Source organism: Alexandromys fortis, unplaced genomic scaffold (assembly GCF_014885135.2).
Source record: "Alexandromys fortis isolate MF-2015 unplaced genomic scaffold, M_Fortis_MF-2015_v1.1 scaffold_89, whole genome shotgun sequence".
NCBI classification, from domain to species: Eukaryota; Metazoa; Chordata; class Mammalia; order Rodentia; family Cricetidae; genus Alexandromys; species Alexandromys fortis.
In genome coordinates this window covers 2,165,028-2,179,612 of record NW_026067973.1, presented here as the reverse complement: position 1 = coordinate 2,179,612, position 14,585 = coordinate 2,165,028, and the positions used below count along the sequence as shown (strand labels likewise).

General features: G+C 48.1%; 1 pseudogene; it reads left to right on the top strand.

Annotated features, from left to right (window-relative positions):
* The first annotated feature begins 12,658 nt into the window (after positions 1–12,658).
* Positions 12,659–13,490, top strand: LOC126510074 (nucleophosmin-like; annotated as a pseudogene).
* The last annotated feature ends 1,095 nt before the right edge of the window (positions 13,491–14,585 follow it).

Here is a 14,585-nt window from a genome sequence, read left to right as displayed (position 1 = left end):
TCACACACACACACACACAGACTCTCACACACTTACAGACACACACTGCTTCCAGTACTTTTCCCATCCAAGTTAAGACCTAAAGCTGCTTAGCTTCAGAGAGCAGTCCTCTCAGGGTGGAATAGCCAGAGATCTCATACCAGTCCAGCCTCAGGTCTTGGAAGATTCCACTGGTCTAGTCTCTCGCCTCCACCCCTTCCTCTCCGCTCTCCTTACACACTGTCCCTCCCTGTCATGCAAAATCCCAGGTTTGCTCCCGGTGCGGTGCAGAGACAGAATTATCTACAAGGACTTGAAAGGACAAGCATGCAAGGAGCCAAATGACAGCCGCTCTCCTCTCCTCTCCTTTGATAAATCCCTTGTCTGATCCGCACTCTTTCATTAGGTGGATTACACGGGAACAGAGCTCTGGGCAATTTAGGAAGTTCTGTAGGAGAAGCCAGTCACTCCAAAGGGAGCCTCCCACTTTCAGGAGGCCAGACCTCTAGCCTGCCAGTGCCAGCACCTACCAACGCTTCTCATGCATGTCACTTTACAGTTTGTAGCATCCTCTACCTGCCCGCAATCTCACTGGCTGTGAGCCAGACCCTTCAGACTCTCCCTGTCCCCATAAGCTTACAAAGGAGACGAGAGTCCCTGTCTCAGCTTCATCCTAAGCCTGCGGAGTGTTCCCCACCAATTCTTGCCGTGCATCCCAGCTTCCCATCACAGGGCACAGAGGTGACTGGGACCAGGAAGAGCAAAGAGATTAATCGCAAACTGTTTATCTTTGCGATGCTGGGGTGAGGTGCAGGGCCTTGCCCATGGAAACACGTGCTCTCTCACTGAGCCACAGCTCCCAACCTGGTTGAGGTCTTCTAAATGTACTTTAGACTCCTTTCAAAGTTGCACAGATTCTTGCTTTATAATTAAATATTTTGTTCATTTTCTCCCCCCCCCCCGCCCACTCTTGGTTTTTAGAGACAGGGTTTCTCCGTGCAACATCCCTGGATGTCCTAGAACCCCCTTTGTAGACCAGGCTGGCCTCAGACTCACAGAGATCAGCCTGCCTCTGCTTCCCTAGTGCTGGGATTAAAGGTGTGCGCCACCACTGCCTGGCTATAGTATTCATTTTCTAAGCATCTGTTTCCTGTAGGGTACTACAGCAGCAGGCGCTGGGGAGACGACAGGGAAAATGGAAGATACCTAGCATTCAGCATTTGCAAACCTGACTGGAAGTACAGACACATTTACTCATACCATGCGCAGTACATACACACACATGGTAGACCTGGCTGGTTATATAGATCCCAGATGTCAGGATGGTCAGTGTGGATGGAGCTCTCTCCACTCCTGGGAGCTTGTGTGCTGGTGAACAGTCCTAGCTCATGAAGCAACTACCATGGACGAGAAATTCAGCCACGTGCTCTGCCATATTGTCCATCCATTCGTGGTCATTTTTACAGACAGGGATACTGAGGCCCAGAGAAGCTACAGATGTTCCTGCTCTAGGATGGCTGGATTCTGAAGCCTGGCAGATTGATTTCAAATCCTCTGCTTACTTGAACTCGCTTGCACCCTGAGTGGAAAAGACCTAAACAATGTTAAGTCCATCAAAATGTGGCCAAGCAAGCCGCTTGCCCCTGAGCTGCCTGTAAACACACTTATTAGTCCCTGGGGTCCTAGTGAGCAACCGCACACTGTTGTCATAATTTATAGGCCTATCATATTCAAATTTGGCTTCAGTCCTCTGTGGCCCCACTGCTCTTTCTCCCAGTTATGATTTATTGTTTTAATTGAGACTTCACTTAGAAAGAACTTAGTGCTATATGCACAGGAGGGTCTAAAAGCCCCAGAATCCAAGACTAACTTTGGCCCAAGCCAGAGTTCTCTCCTGACTCCTTGGTGTGCAGCTATAGCCGCTGAGTGACAGAAACCCGAAAGCTGGCCCAAGAGGGAGGAAGCGCCCTTCTTGAAAGACAAATGGCCTTGTGTTTCACGGAGAAGGCACCGACACTCGGTGGCCTTTGGGTTTGTGAGTGAAAGCTGTGCCCAGATAGGTCAATACTGTCAGGGGATGGGACCCCGAGTTGGGAGAGGTGACTGTGTCACCGCTGGAGAAGGAGCCTGTGACAGTGGCTCGGCAGATCTAATGAGCAGCTTGGCTCCCTCATGTCATCCCTGACATCTCTGTCTCCCTGGACAGCAGCACCCGTCCCTCTGCTGACCCCTCCGACATCCTTCTCAGCAACTGGTGCCACAGAAAGGGTCACATGACAGTGAGACGGAGAGTCAAGGAGAGCAAAACTCTGCAGCTTCGGGGGCAGAGCTTTGTACAGCTTTGTGTGCATGCTCAGAGGGGAAGCAAGATAGGAAGTCAGGGTCACTCCGATGAGTTGTCATTCCCCGAGGACTCATTTACAGACAGACCACTTGGGGAACAGAAGAATGAACAATGGCCGAGCCTAGCGTCTCACGCCTTCAATCCCAGCATGCAGGCGGCAGAAGTTGGTCGATCTCTGTAAATTCAAGGCCAAACTAGTGTACATAGCCAGTTCCAGGATAGCCGGGGCTATAGAGTGAGGCCCTGTCTCAAAAACAACACAAAAGGATGAGCCAGCCTCAGGATAGCCCCACAGGGCTCCAGCCTGGAGACAGACATGGCTATGACAACAGACAAGTCCCAACAGCTGCACACAAACCTCTGCAGGACAGTGAGGACAGAGCCTTCATTTCTGACTCAGAGACATGGGAATGGCTTCATGGAGGGAGCAGCTTGAAGATGATCCTTGAACCCATGGTTGACTTTTGACAGGCAAGACAGAGGATATGAAGTACCTCAGGCTGTAGAAGCCCTGGAAAGGGGAAGAGTCAACGAAGCTTGGCGTGTGCAAGTGTGCGTGTTTGTGTGTGTGTGTGTGTGTGTGCGCACGCGTGCATGCATGTGTACATGCATGTGTGTGTGTGTGCATGTGGATTACAGGAAAGTCACTTGGCTGAAGGATAAGACACAGGAGGTATAATGGACAAGCTAAGTTGATATCAGTGACAGAAGGTTCTGGATACCAGGGGAAAGATTTAAAGTTCATTTGGAAAGTTGGAAAGTGATGGTGACTTAGTGACCGTATTTGATTTGGGTAGTGATATGGTTAAAACTGACCATGGTCAGCAGAATGAAGAGGTCATGGAGAGGCAGCTAACACTGGCCTTCACTAGCCTACAAGCAAGGAGCATAAATCAAGAGGCCAAGTGTATCAGTTAGGTTTTGGGAAGGTTAGATGTAACAGAGACCAAAGTAAAGTGTTTCGCACCAATGAGACTTTGTCAGGAAGCCATTCTGGGGCTGTTACGACTGCTCCAGGGCAGCTGTAGACTCGGGTACCTCCACTGTCTGCTCAACCATCCTAGTGTGTGACTTCTCTCCCCAAGGTCACTTTATGGACTGGAACAGCATCTGGAATTCCTGACAATGTCGGCTGTAAAAGGAGGATAGAGAACATAATCTATAAAATGGACCCACTGTGCCCTGAATTCATTCAGGATTGTTGCCAAGAAGAAAAGAGAGATGGTGGCTGAAGGGCCATCCTTGGTCCCTGGTGCAGAGAATCAGAGATGAAGGGACAAGACATGGTGGTGGCTGAAAGGCCATCCTTGGTCCCTGGTGCAGAGAATCAGAGATGAAGGGACAGGCATGGTGGTGCACACCCTTACTCCCAGCATGCCTTTACTCTCAGGAGGCAGAGATAAGTAGATCTCTATGAGTTCAGGGCTAGCCTGGTCTACACAGTGAGATCCGGGCAAGCTAAAGCTGCACAGTGAGACCTGATCTCCAGAAAAATTTAAACAACAAGCGAAAGAGAAAGAAGGAGATGATTCTGAGGCCGTAGTTACAGGGTCGGTGAGGATAATGAGTCCACAAGCAAAACATGGGGGGCCCAGGGAAAGAGTAGGTGGGGGAAAATGAAGCCTGACCCAGACACTAGAGGAAGGACACCTGCCGTGGGATTCTGCCTCATCAGCAGGGAGCGACTCTGCTAGCCTATCCATCTCCAGGCCAAGTCTTGGAGTTTTCCCTTGGCCACAACAGAGAAGTAGAGATGAGCAGACAGGAAAAGGGATTTGGCGGCCCAGAGCTCATCATCGTAAGAGGGAGGCAACATCACTTTTGCTCACCACAGTGGTGGAGAAACAGAGAATGGCACAGACTGACGTCACAATGCCAAGGGCTCCATGGTGCTAGGAAAATAGATAGATAGGCTCCTGGGGACAGAATCAGCAGTGGGACAGGCACAGCATCCTGAAAAGGGATGACAGATAAAACTTAGTTGTCATGTTATCTCCAGGAAGCCTCCCCTAGAGGGACCTGGCCAGGCAATCACCCAGCAAGCTGGACAAGTCCCTGGCTTTGGACACCAAACAGGACTTCTGAGACCTCCAGGGGCCACCGTACCCCATATGCCACCACTGGAGGGAAAACTAAAGACAAAGAGGAGAAACCCAAATGGGTACTTCATTTTGTAATCTCCTCTCTTCTCTCCCCTCTACGGAACGAAGGACTTGGAATCCACAGGCTCCACACTTAGCCAGTGTCCTTCTGGTTCACAAACCTCTGTGGTGAAGCCAAGCATGGCCCTGTCCTCCTGCAATCCTAGCTCCTGGAATGAAGGTAGGAGGATCAGAAGTCCAAGGCTGTCTTCAACTACGAAGAGATTCCAAGGCCAGACTTGAATACTTGAGAAGGTCTCAAACACCAAAAGAAAAGAAAAGCTTGTGGCAGATGGTGTTTCTTCTTCACCTGTTTGGATTAGTGATTTCTTTTTCCAAAGATCTCATCTTAAAACACTTGGGCTCAGCCTCGCCCGCCCGCATAGTCTACTGGTCGTAGGTGTCATTATATCAGAAAATGACCAGACAAGAAGCAGCTTGAGGAGAGAGAGGCTCATGGTTTAGGAAAACATGAAAGAGAAAGCATAGCAACAGAACATTCCATGGCGCAGGAACACGTGACAGGCGCATGCTCACATGTCAGTAGAACAGGAAACAGAGAGTGAACAGGAAGCAGATACAGAAAAGGAAGAAGGGCGGGGCTATGAACCGTAAGACCCACCCTCCGGCTGCCCACTTCCCTTCCTAACGACATCACAGTTCTCAGGGCTGAGCAGAAGGCTCAGCAGCTCAGAGTACGTGTTGCTTTTCCAGAGAATAACAGCTCAGTTCCCAGTACCCACGGTCAGACAGCTTACAGCTGCCTATAACTCTAGCTCCCAGGAATTTGATGTCCTCTGCTGGCCTCTGAGGGCAACTGCACACATGTTCATGCTTAGGCATACAGACACACACATAAACATAAAACAAGAACCTCTCAAAGCAGTTCCCTCTGCCGGAAAGCGAGTGTTCAGACACTTGAGCCTGTGAGGGACATTTTCCATTCAGACCGTTAGCAGGGTTCTGAGGACACTTTGTGACTTAATGGACCGCTGGAATAGTGTTATGTCTGTGGCAGAGACACAGGAAGGGGAGGGGAGGGACACCAGCTAATTACCATGTCTGGCCAGCACACAATACATATAGATACCAGTGTCTAGTACAGTAGCACACGCCTTCCGGGGAGTCAGTACTTCAGCATTGTTGACCTTTCTCTGGGTAATCAGCTGCACTCTTCTGAGTTAGGCATGAGCAGCTCCCTGACCCTTAGAAGGATTTGGAGACTAGGCACGCAGGAGTCTTGGTTTGCGCCCCATCTTTGTCTCTCTAAGAAAGTTCCCTCCGGTATCCCTTTCTTGGAATTCCCTGCACAACTTGGGAACATGAAGGACAAAACATATGTGTATATACAGCCCCAGGAAGAGGAAGAAGCCTTCCTATCCTGAAACTCCAGCCAGATACATTGGCTCTCAGGAAATCCAACCACGCAGGTTTATTAGGGAACCCCTCTTGGGGGTTTTCCTGGTCGTGACTAGAGCCAGTCCATGAAAAGACAGTGTTTCCCAGCTTCAGCTACCAATTCTGGAGACTTACACAATATCTGGCCATTTCTATGTCCACATCAGCCCCAGATTTAAAAGGCAGCCATCCCTTACCCCACTTGTAAAAGTCCAACCAGACCCCTCCCCACTTCTAAAAACTGCCCAGCCAGACCCCTCCATTGGAGAATACTACTTCAGCCTGGCCCTTCCACCCACAGCCTGGTCCTTCAGCAGGATGGAGGCCACCACTGCCCCCCCCCCTCAGGCAGGCACTCCCACAGCTCCCTACCTGGAGCTCAGAGAGAGCTAACAAGGAAGAAGGTGACAGCGCAGGCTTACCCACTCAGAGGGAGCAGTGGAGACTGTTTACTCCCAAACCTGGCCCTATTTAGTGGTCTGTGTGCATCATTAATCTTCTCCCACAATCCGGTCCCCATCTGCTCCCACTTTTTAATGAACTGCCACTTGTCGCACTCAATAAAATCAGCACTTTGCGAGGATTTCAGCAACACTGGATGGAAGGCAAGCGGCAGAGGGAGGAGGCGAGGAATGAGGGGAGGAAGGCCAGAGTGTCTGAGCAAGGAGACAGGGATAGAGATATCCCCAGCGCAGGGCCCGCAGCAGCATCTGCTCCACTCCGCAACACCAGGTGCCCCAGACCTCCTCACCCCAGAGCAGGGTTCTAATAACCACAGTGGCCTAGGATGGCCAGTCCTGCCCTGCACAGCACTGTGCCAGGCCAAGTTTGACCTGAGCAGACTGTTTTCCACGATGATCTTCTGGTCATGAGAGGCACAGGCTGCCCATGAATGGTGTTTCCTGGCCTAGGCTACCAGCCCTGGAGACATAGCCCACACTGGGTTATTGCTTCCTCATTACTGACTTGGCTGTCCACCTACTCTGAGCTGCAGGAAGAGTGCCTGGGGAAGCCGGGGCTTCAGTCTGCCCTTCTCAGACATGCGTCCAAACCCAACTGTGATGAGGGCTTTATTGGGGGATCAGAAGATGGACAAGGAGGAAGACAGGGTCCTTGCTCTGCTTGGGAATCCCATTGCCAAAGGTGGAATCATGACAAGGACCATCAATTCTAGGGGAAAGAAGAGGTTCCTCTGGGGCTGGAAAGATGGTGCAGAGGTTCCAGAGGTCCTGAGTTCAATTCCTGGCAACCATGTGGTGGCTCACAACCTTCTGTAATGAGATGTGGTGCCCTCTTCTGGCCTGCAGGCATACATGCAGGCAGAATACTGTATATATAATTAATAAATAAATCTTTAAAAACAAGAGAGAGACTCCTCAAGATCACATGATAAAGCATTTGAGGACCAGCGCCCAGGGCTGAGCCCCTGCCCTCTGAATCTCCATCTTCTCCAGTTTGGGGGCTGCAGTGCCCTGCATGAAGTCTCAGTTTGGTTAGTCCTAAAAAGAGGTGGACCAGTACAGGACAGTCCCCAGACATATGAAGGAAGGGATGCTTCCTGCTCCCGGTTCTTGCACTGGTCCCCAGAAGTAACCTGACCTGGCCGACTTGACACAACCCCAGCTGGTGGGTGGGCTCCCTTCCCCTTGAAACACTCTAGGCTCAGAAACCATGGATCTACCTCTAGATTCAGCCCGCACCTCCAAAGGCAATCTCACTTAAAGCAGAGTCATATGATACTTGTACCAAAAGGGGGTGGGAAAGAAATTCAAAGGAATGTTTCTGCTTGCAAAAAGGTGGGTGAGCTGTTAGATAGTAACAGCTCCCTCCCCAAACCCAAGCCGGATGCCACCAGGAAGCAAGAGGAAGAAGCAAAGTCAAGGTTGTAAAAGAGAGGACACAGGATGGGTCTCTGCTAACCTCGTCATTGTCTTAGACAGCAGAAAGCAGCTCAAGCCCCAGACAGACAACATCAGCAGAGTTCCATCCAAGTGGGTACGAGCCCAGACGGGGCGGGGGGGGGGGGGGGGAACAGCTGACAGTGGGCACAGCGGACCTGCCAGGATGCCTGTGTCCCTGCTACTCAACACATACCCACCCCAGGAAGACTAAAAGAAACCTAAGGCAGCTTCCCTGAAGGTCGGTCGGGGGTGATGGTGGCTCCTGGGTAAGGGCTAGAAGATATCACAGTTCCGCATGGCGAGATGAACTCAATCACCTTCCCCTCTCCATTCACCTTGAGGGACTGTCTTAGTTACTTCTCTATTGTTGTGCAGACTCCAAGACCAAGGCAGCTGATAGGAGGAATAATGGGGGCTGAACTTATAATTTCAGAGGATGAGTTCATGACCATCACGGCTCACAGCAAAGCAGAGGCATGAGGCTGGAGCAGTGGCTCACCCACAAATTGGAGGGGGGGCGGACTGGGCCTGGCACGGGCTTTTGAAACCTCAAACCCATCCCCAGTGTCTTAGTTAGGGTTTTATTGCCATGAAAAGACACCATGACCACAGCAGTTCTTAGGAAAGAAAAACATTTAATTGGTGATGGCTTACAGTTCAGAGGTTTGGTCCACAGTGGTCATTCAGGAAGCATGGCAGCATGCAGGCAGACACGGTCCTGGAGAGGGAGCTAAGAGTTCTACAGTTGGATCTGTAGGCAGCAGGGAAGTGACAGCAAGTGACACACTGGCCAGGCTTGAGCTTTTGAGACCTCAAAACCCACCCACTAGTGACACACCTCCTCCAACAAAGCCACACCTACTCCCACATGGTCATAGTCCTAATAGTGCCACTCCCTACTAGCCGGTGGGGATCATTTTTATTCAAACCACCCACACCTAGTGACAGACCTCCTCCAACAAGCCCACACCTCTTAATCCTCCCCAAACAGTTCTTCCCAACTGTATATTCAAACATCTAAGCCTCTGGGGGCCATTCTCAGTCAGACCACCACAGGAACAGAGGCAGAGTCCTGAATATATCTGGTCCCTCATAGTCTCTGTGACAGCAAAGATGGCTGATCCCTCCAGGCAGCGAGCATTCACAGGGAAGCAAGGAAACAGCTGAGGAGTGTGCACTGTTGGGAGAAATAGAAGACCTTGCAACCAGATTAAAGATTAAACTGGAGAACTAGGCAGAACAAGGACTGACAATAACTTTGTGGGCCAGCAAGATGGCTCAGAGGAAAAGGTGTTTGCGGCCTCTCCTGAGGACCCAAGTTTGATCCCTGGAACTCAGGTGGTGGAAGGAGGAAAGAACCAACTCCTGAAAGCTGTCTTCTGACCCTGACATATGCATGCTATGACGAGCACACACACACACACACATCATAAATAAATGTGAAAAAATAGTTTTATATCAAAGATTCTCAAAGAAGTGAGGAAAGATGCTGGGGTCTGAAGTGGGAAGACACGGTTATAACAATAAAGCAGTTGGGAATCCCAGCATGGAGAAGATGACCATGGAAACAGAGCCAGAAGATGCATGGACTAGCAGAACAGAACAGATGCAGCGATGCAGCTAAGGAATGCAGGTGGGGTAGATCAGGCTGACGCTGTCATTGTCAGTTATCAGCTACCAGCTGTGAGATGGCGCCAGGGTGAAGGCGCCTGCCCCCAAGCCTGACGATCTGAGTTCAGTCCCCAGACATAGATGATGGGGGACAGAAGTGATTCCTATTGGCTGTTCTCTGACATCCACACGTGGGCCATGGTTCACGCACACACACACACACACACACACACAATGTAGTAGAGTGTTATTTCAGTGTTTAGGACACACCCTGTAAACACTTAACTCTATCCTAAAGGAACCTATATTTAAACATCAGGCTCAATTACAGTATAATATCAGATAGGTGAGACTGCAAAATATTCTCTTTGAGATATTTGTGATTTTTTTACTTATCTATTTGTGTGTGTATGTGTGTGTGTGTGATAAAACCTAAGACCCAAGACTGTGTACAGCCTCAGCAAGTACCTTACCAATGTGCTATACCCAGCTTAGAATATTCTCTTTGAAAAATTCGCAGTGTATACTGGTAAGAAAATAAGGAATGTGCTGAAAAATAAGAGCATAAACAAGAAAAAGTGACAGTCAAAATCAAAAGCGTGTCCACAACCACCTATAACTAAGATGTTTAAGCAACTCTAACTTGATGGATCAAGGTGGGACTGTCATGGAGGTAAGAAAGAGGTCCATGTCTTTTCCAGGGCAAGAGATTTAAGAAGTTAATAAGAAAAATGCATACAATTTAGAGGTCTTAATAGACCAAGCACCAGAAACATTCTACCTGGAACGAATCACTTTTGCCCAGTCAGCATGTGCGATGTTATGCTACGGTAACAAGCTGCCCGCCTCAGTGGCTTGCAACAACAGTGGTTTACTTCTCATTCAGATGCTGGCAGCAAGCCAGCTAAAGCAGATGTGTTTCTTTTGTAACTTTTTATTCCACCACCGGGCTGCAGAAGCAGCTTATTTCAACCCCACGGCAGAGAGGAAAGGGCCATGCGACCACAGAATGGGCATGAAAGCTGTCCTGACATCACAGGTCTTCTTGACTCGCATCTTTCAGGCCGTACCTGATATCAAATGAAGCCAGAAAATACCCTCCCAGGCTTGAACTGCAAGCCTCATTGAAACAGGAGAGGGTGCGTGACCCTCTCGTGTGAAGAACGGCACATCTCCAGAGCCAAGAAAATAAAACTTACTTTAGCCAATTAACATCATAAAGGGAGGGAGTGCAAAAAGTTATAATGCATAAAATAAGATAGCATCAAGGAGCATTAAAATGAATCAAAGTTGTAATAAAGAAAGGGAAAACTAGAGGGACAATGCACACACATATAATCCCAGTTCTCAGGATGCTGAAGCAGGGAGATGATGAGTGTGGCGCTCTCCTGGGCCGCATCAGACAGGCACACACACACATTGTCTCATTGTGCGCGTGCGCGCGCGTGCGTGTGTGTGTGTGTGTGTGTGTGTGTGTGTGTGTGTGTGTGTAGAAATAGGGAGGCATACATGCTAAATTTTCTTAAAAAGAAATACCAAGCAATGTGCTTTCTAGAAATGACATATTTAAATATAAAAAAATCTAGAATTCAAGTTTGGCAAGAAGGTTTAGAACTGCCTCTCAGCCTCTTTCTCTCTCTCTCTCTCTCTCTCTCTCTCTCTCTCTCTCTCTCTCGTGCGCACAATTAAATGCAACTCTAAACCCTAGAAATGTGACCCAGGACTAGAGGAGCAGGTAACACAATATCTTATACTCCAACCCAACAGAACAACTGGCAAGAGCAACCCCAACCCTCATAGCAGAAGAGAACCTGGCTCATTTCTCTCCCAGACCAAAGAGACATGTAGAAACCACACACCATAGTGGGAACAGTGGGAGGCAGCCATCCACCAATAGTACGTTGCTTGGGGAAATAGTCACCTACCCGCACCTGCCTGAGGCTCCTTTCCTTCCCCAAGAGACACCTGGCAATTCAGCTTTTACCCTTTGGGCAACATAATTGGAAGTCAACCAGACCCCAGCAGCATCAGATAAACTACCGACATCAACCAAGATCAGAAGGCTCTGAAATCAACTGTCCCTGAAGATATAGTCCAGGCTCCTGTGCACTAAACACAGAGTGAGTGCCACTAAAACACAAAGCTCAGTAAGACCTGAGTCTCCCAACATGATACATAAAATGTCCAAGATGCAATTTTAAAACCACCTATAATACCCCAAATCAAGAAAAATCAGAATGCAAATGAGGAAAGGCAATCAACAACACCCACTGAGATGAATCAGACACTGGAATTATCTGCAGATCATTTTTTAAAGAGCTATCCTAAAAATGCTGCAATGATGGATTACATGTTATCTTAAAACAAATGGAAAATGGTTTTAATAAAGACTGAAGTTGTGTATATGTGTGCGCATATACACATACATACAACTTTTAAGTAGACTCTATGATGGGCATTAGAGAACTCGAAAACACAATAACAGAATCTTTAACAGTTGGATGCATTCCGTTGTAGAGTGTTGGTAACAAAGGACAGCATTGGTGGGTACGAGGACAGCTAGACAGATTTTGCCCATCCAGGCACAACAACAGAAGAAAATGGGCTTAGAAAATAATGAAAGGAGCCCAATATTCATGTGGTCAGAACTGTGGGATGGGAGGAGGGGGAGAGGGAGACTGGAAGGGTGTTCAAAGAGATGGTGGCTGAGCTCATCAAACATGAGTAAAGAAAGGCACAAGCCTGCAGACTCAAGACTAGCAAACTTCAAAGAGGCTAAAGTTAAAGAAAAGCTGTGCCCGGGGATAAACATTCAGTGGTCAAGGGGATTGCTGCACAAGTATGAGGACCCAAAGTTTGGATCTCTAGACACTCAGGTACATCCCAGGTGGGTATGGTGGCTCCCCTGTGATTCAAGTCTGTCACAGACAAGGCAGACAAGGAATCCCAGAGCCAGCCAGCTAGCAAGATGAGCCTTTGATGAGCTTTGGTTGATTGAGATGCCTGCCTCAGTGAATAAAGTGGAAAAGCCATGGGGAGCTGATTCCTAACATCAACCTCAGGCTTCCTCAAGGCCAGCACACAGGTGCACAGGCACCTACACACATGTGCAAGAAACGTGTGTGTACACACATGCACACCACACACACACACATGAAAATGGTAAGTGGCGGTTAAAAAGCAGTTTATATGCTCTGGCGTGATTCTGTCCTGTGTGTCTGTTCTGAGGAGCAATAGGCAGCTTTCTCCATCTAACTTCACACCAAAGTACATGCCTCCGCCTCATGGAAGAGTCGATGGACATAGACATGAGCCTCCTTAGGCCCCAGAACTACCTTTTCGGTTGTGGACTAAAGGCTGACAAAACTTACCACGTTAAGGGAGATAATGATGAATGTGAGCACCAGTTAGAGGCAGAGACAAAGGACAAATTACACATCATAGAGGCAAAAGCAACGAACTATGAAGGCCAGTCCAATTAAAGTAACACCTGCAACTTTGAAAATGTCTGTACTACCGACAGTTTTCCCTGGGTGCTTTGAGATAACACCACCTGTGGTCTGAAGGTTGGAGTGTGGTTCAGAGCCTGTGCACATCGGTAGCTGCAGAGGAAGATGCGGAGTTGGAAGAAGAGGAGCAGGAGGATGCTAAACTCTTATGTCTGGAAAGCGATCTGCTCCTGGAGGTGGTAACAGGGTTCCACAGATAAAAGTAAAACTCAATGAAGAGGATGAGGATGATGAAGAGGATGAGGATAATTTTGATGATGATGAAGATGATGGAGAGAATGAGGATGATTTTGATGATGATGAAACTGAGGAAATCTGTACAAGATAACCCGGCCAAAAATGCACAAATATCAAACCAAAATGGAAAAGCACCAACACTAAAATCAAAAGGTCAAGAGTCCTTCAAAAAAAAAAAAAACTCCTAAAACACCAAAAGAACCTAGTTCTATAGAAGTATAGAAGACATTAAGGCAAAAACTTAAGTAAGTATAGAAAAAGGTAGTTCTCTTCCCAAAGTGGACGCCAGGTTCATTAACTGAAGAATTGCTTCCAGATGACTAACCAGGAGGCTATTCAAGATCTCTTGCAGTGGAGGAAGTCTCTTTAAGAACATGGTTTAAACAGCTTGAAATATTCCATCTTACATCGTTTCTGTAACAGTTGATATCTGGCTTCTTTTTAGAATGCAAAATGAGAACCTTCTCCACTGTACTTGATAAATGTTGTCCAGGTTCCATTGCCAAGAATCTGTTGTCTAAAACGCCTGTTTAGCTTTCAAGGATGGAGCTTCGTCCTTTACGTGGTTTTAAGTATATATGGAGTGTTATGCTAGGACATAGTAACAGTGGCGGTCAGACATGGAAATGGTAGGTAAACAAAAATATACATGTGAAATAAACTCTGTAATTTAATAAAGTTTTTTTAACAAAGCTATTCATATGAAATTCTGGAAGCTAGAAGAATGGGATGCTGGGAGAAATAAAACTCAACACAGCTCATGGAGCAGCAGTGTGGGAAATAGGGACGTGCCTGCTGACAGACCCCAGACCACACTTAGAGACTGACGGGTTAGAGGGCTTCAGCGAGATGATGCAAGAACCCTGGATGGTGAGGCAGAAAGGCAGAACAATAGAAAGTTCAAGAAGCCAGGACAGAAGCCAATCCTCTCCATGAGCACGATAAATCGTACTTTGTGCGTGAAGAAAAACTTCCAGCCACGTACTCAAGTTCCCCCACAATGCAGGGTTCGTCAGGCACTTACAGAACCACTAACACCACTTTCCAGAAGATTCCTCATCTCCCTGCACGAGGCCAGGATCTGATGTGTGTGCCCCTCTGTATGCTGTGAATATGTTCTACTACCATGGGTTAATAAAGAAGCGGGGAATCCAAACAAAGATACAGAGAAAAAGAAGGCGGAGTCTGGGAAATCCCAGAAACCAACGGAGGAGTAACATGCCTGAGCATCACCAGTAAGCCGCAGGGCGATACACAGATTATTATAAATGGACTAACTAATACGTAGAGCTAGCCAGTAAGTAGCCTGAGCCATCGACCAAACTGTTTGTAACTAATATTAACCCTCAGAGTGGTTATTCGGGAACTGGCAGGTGGGAGAGAAACCTCCAGCCACAAGTGTCATCCCAACAACAAGATTCAACAAGGATGGGGCAGCATGGAATAGGGAAGCTCCAGCTTAGAG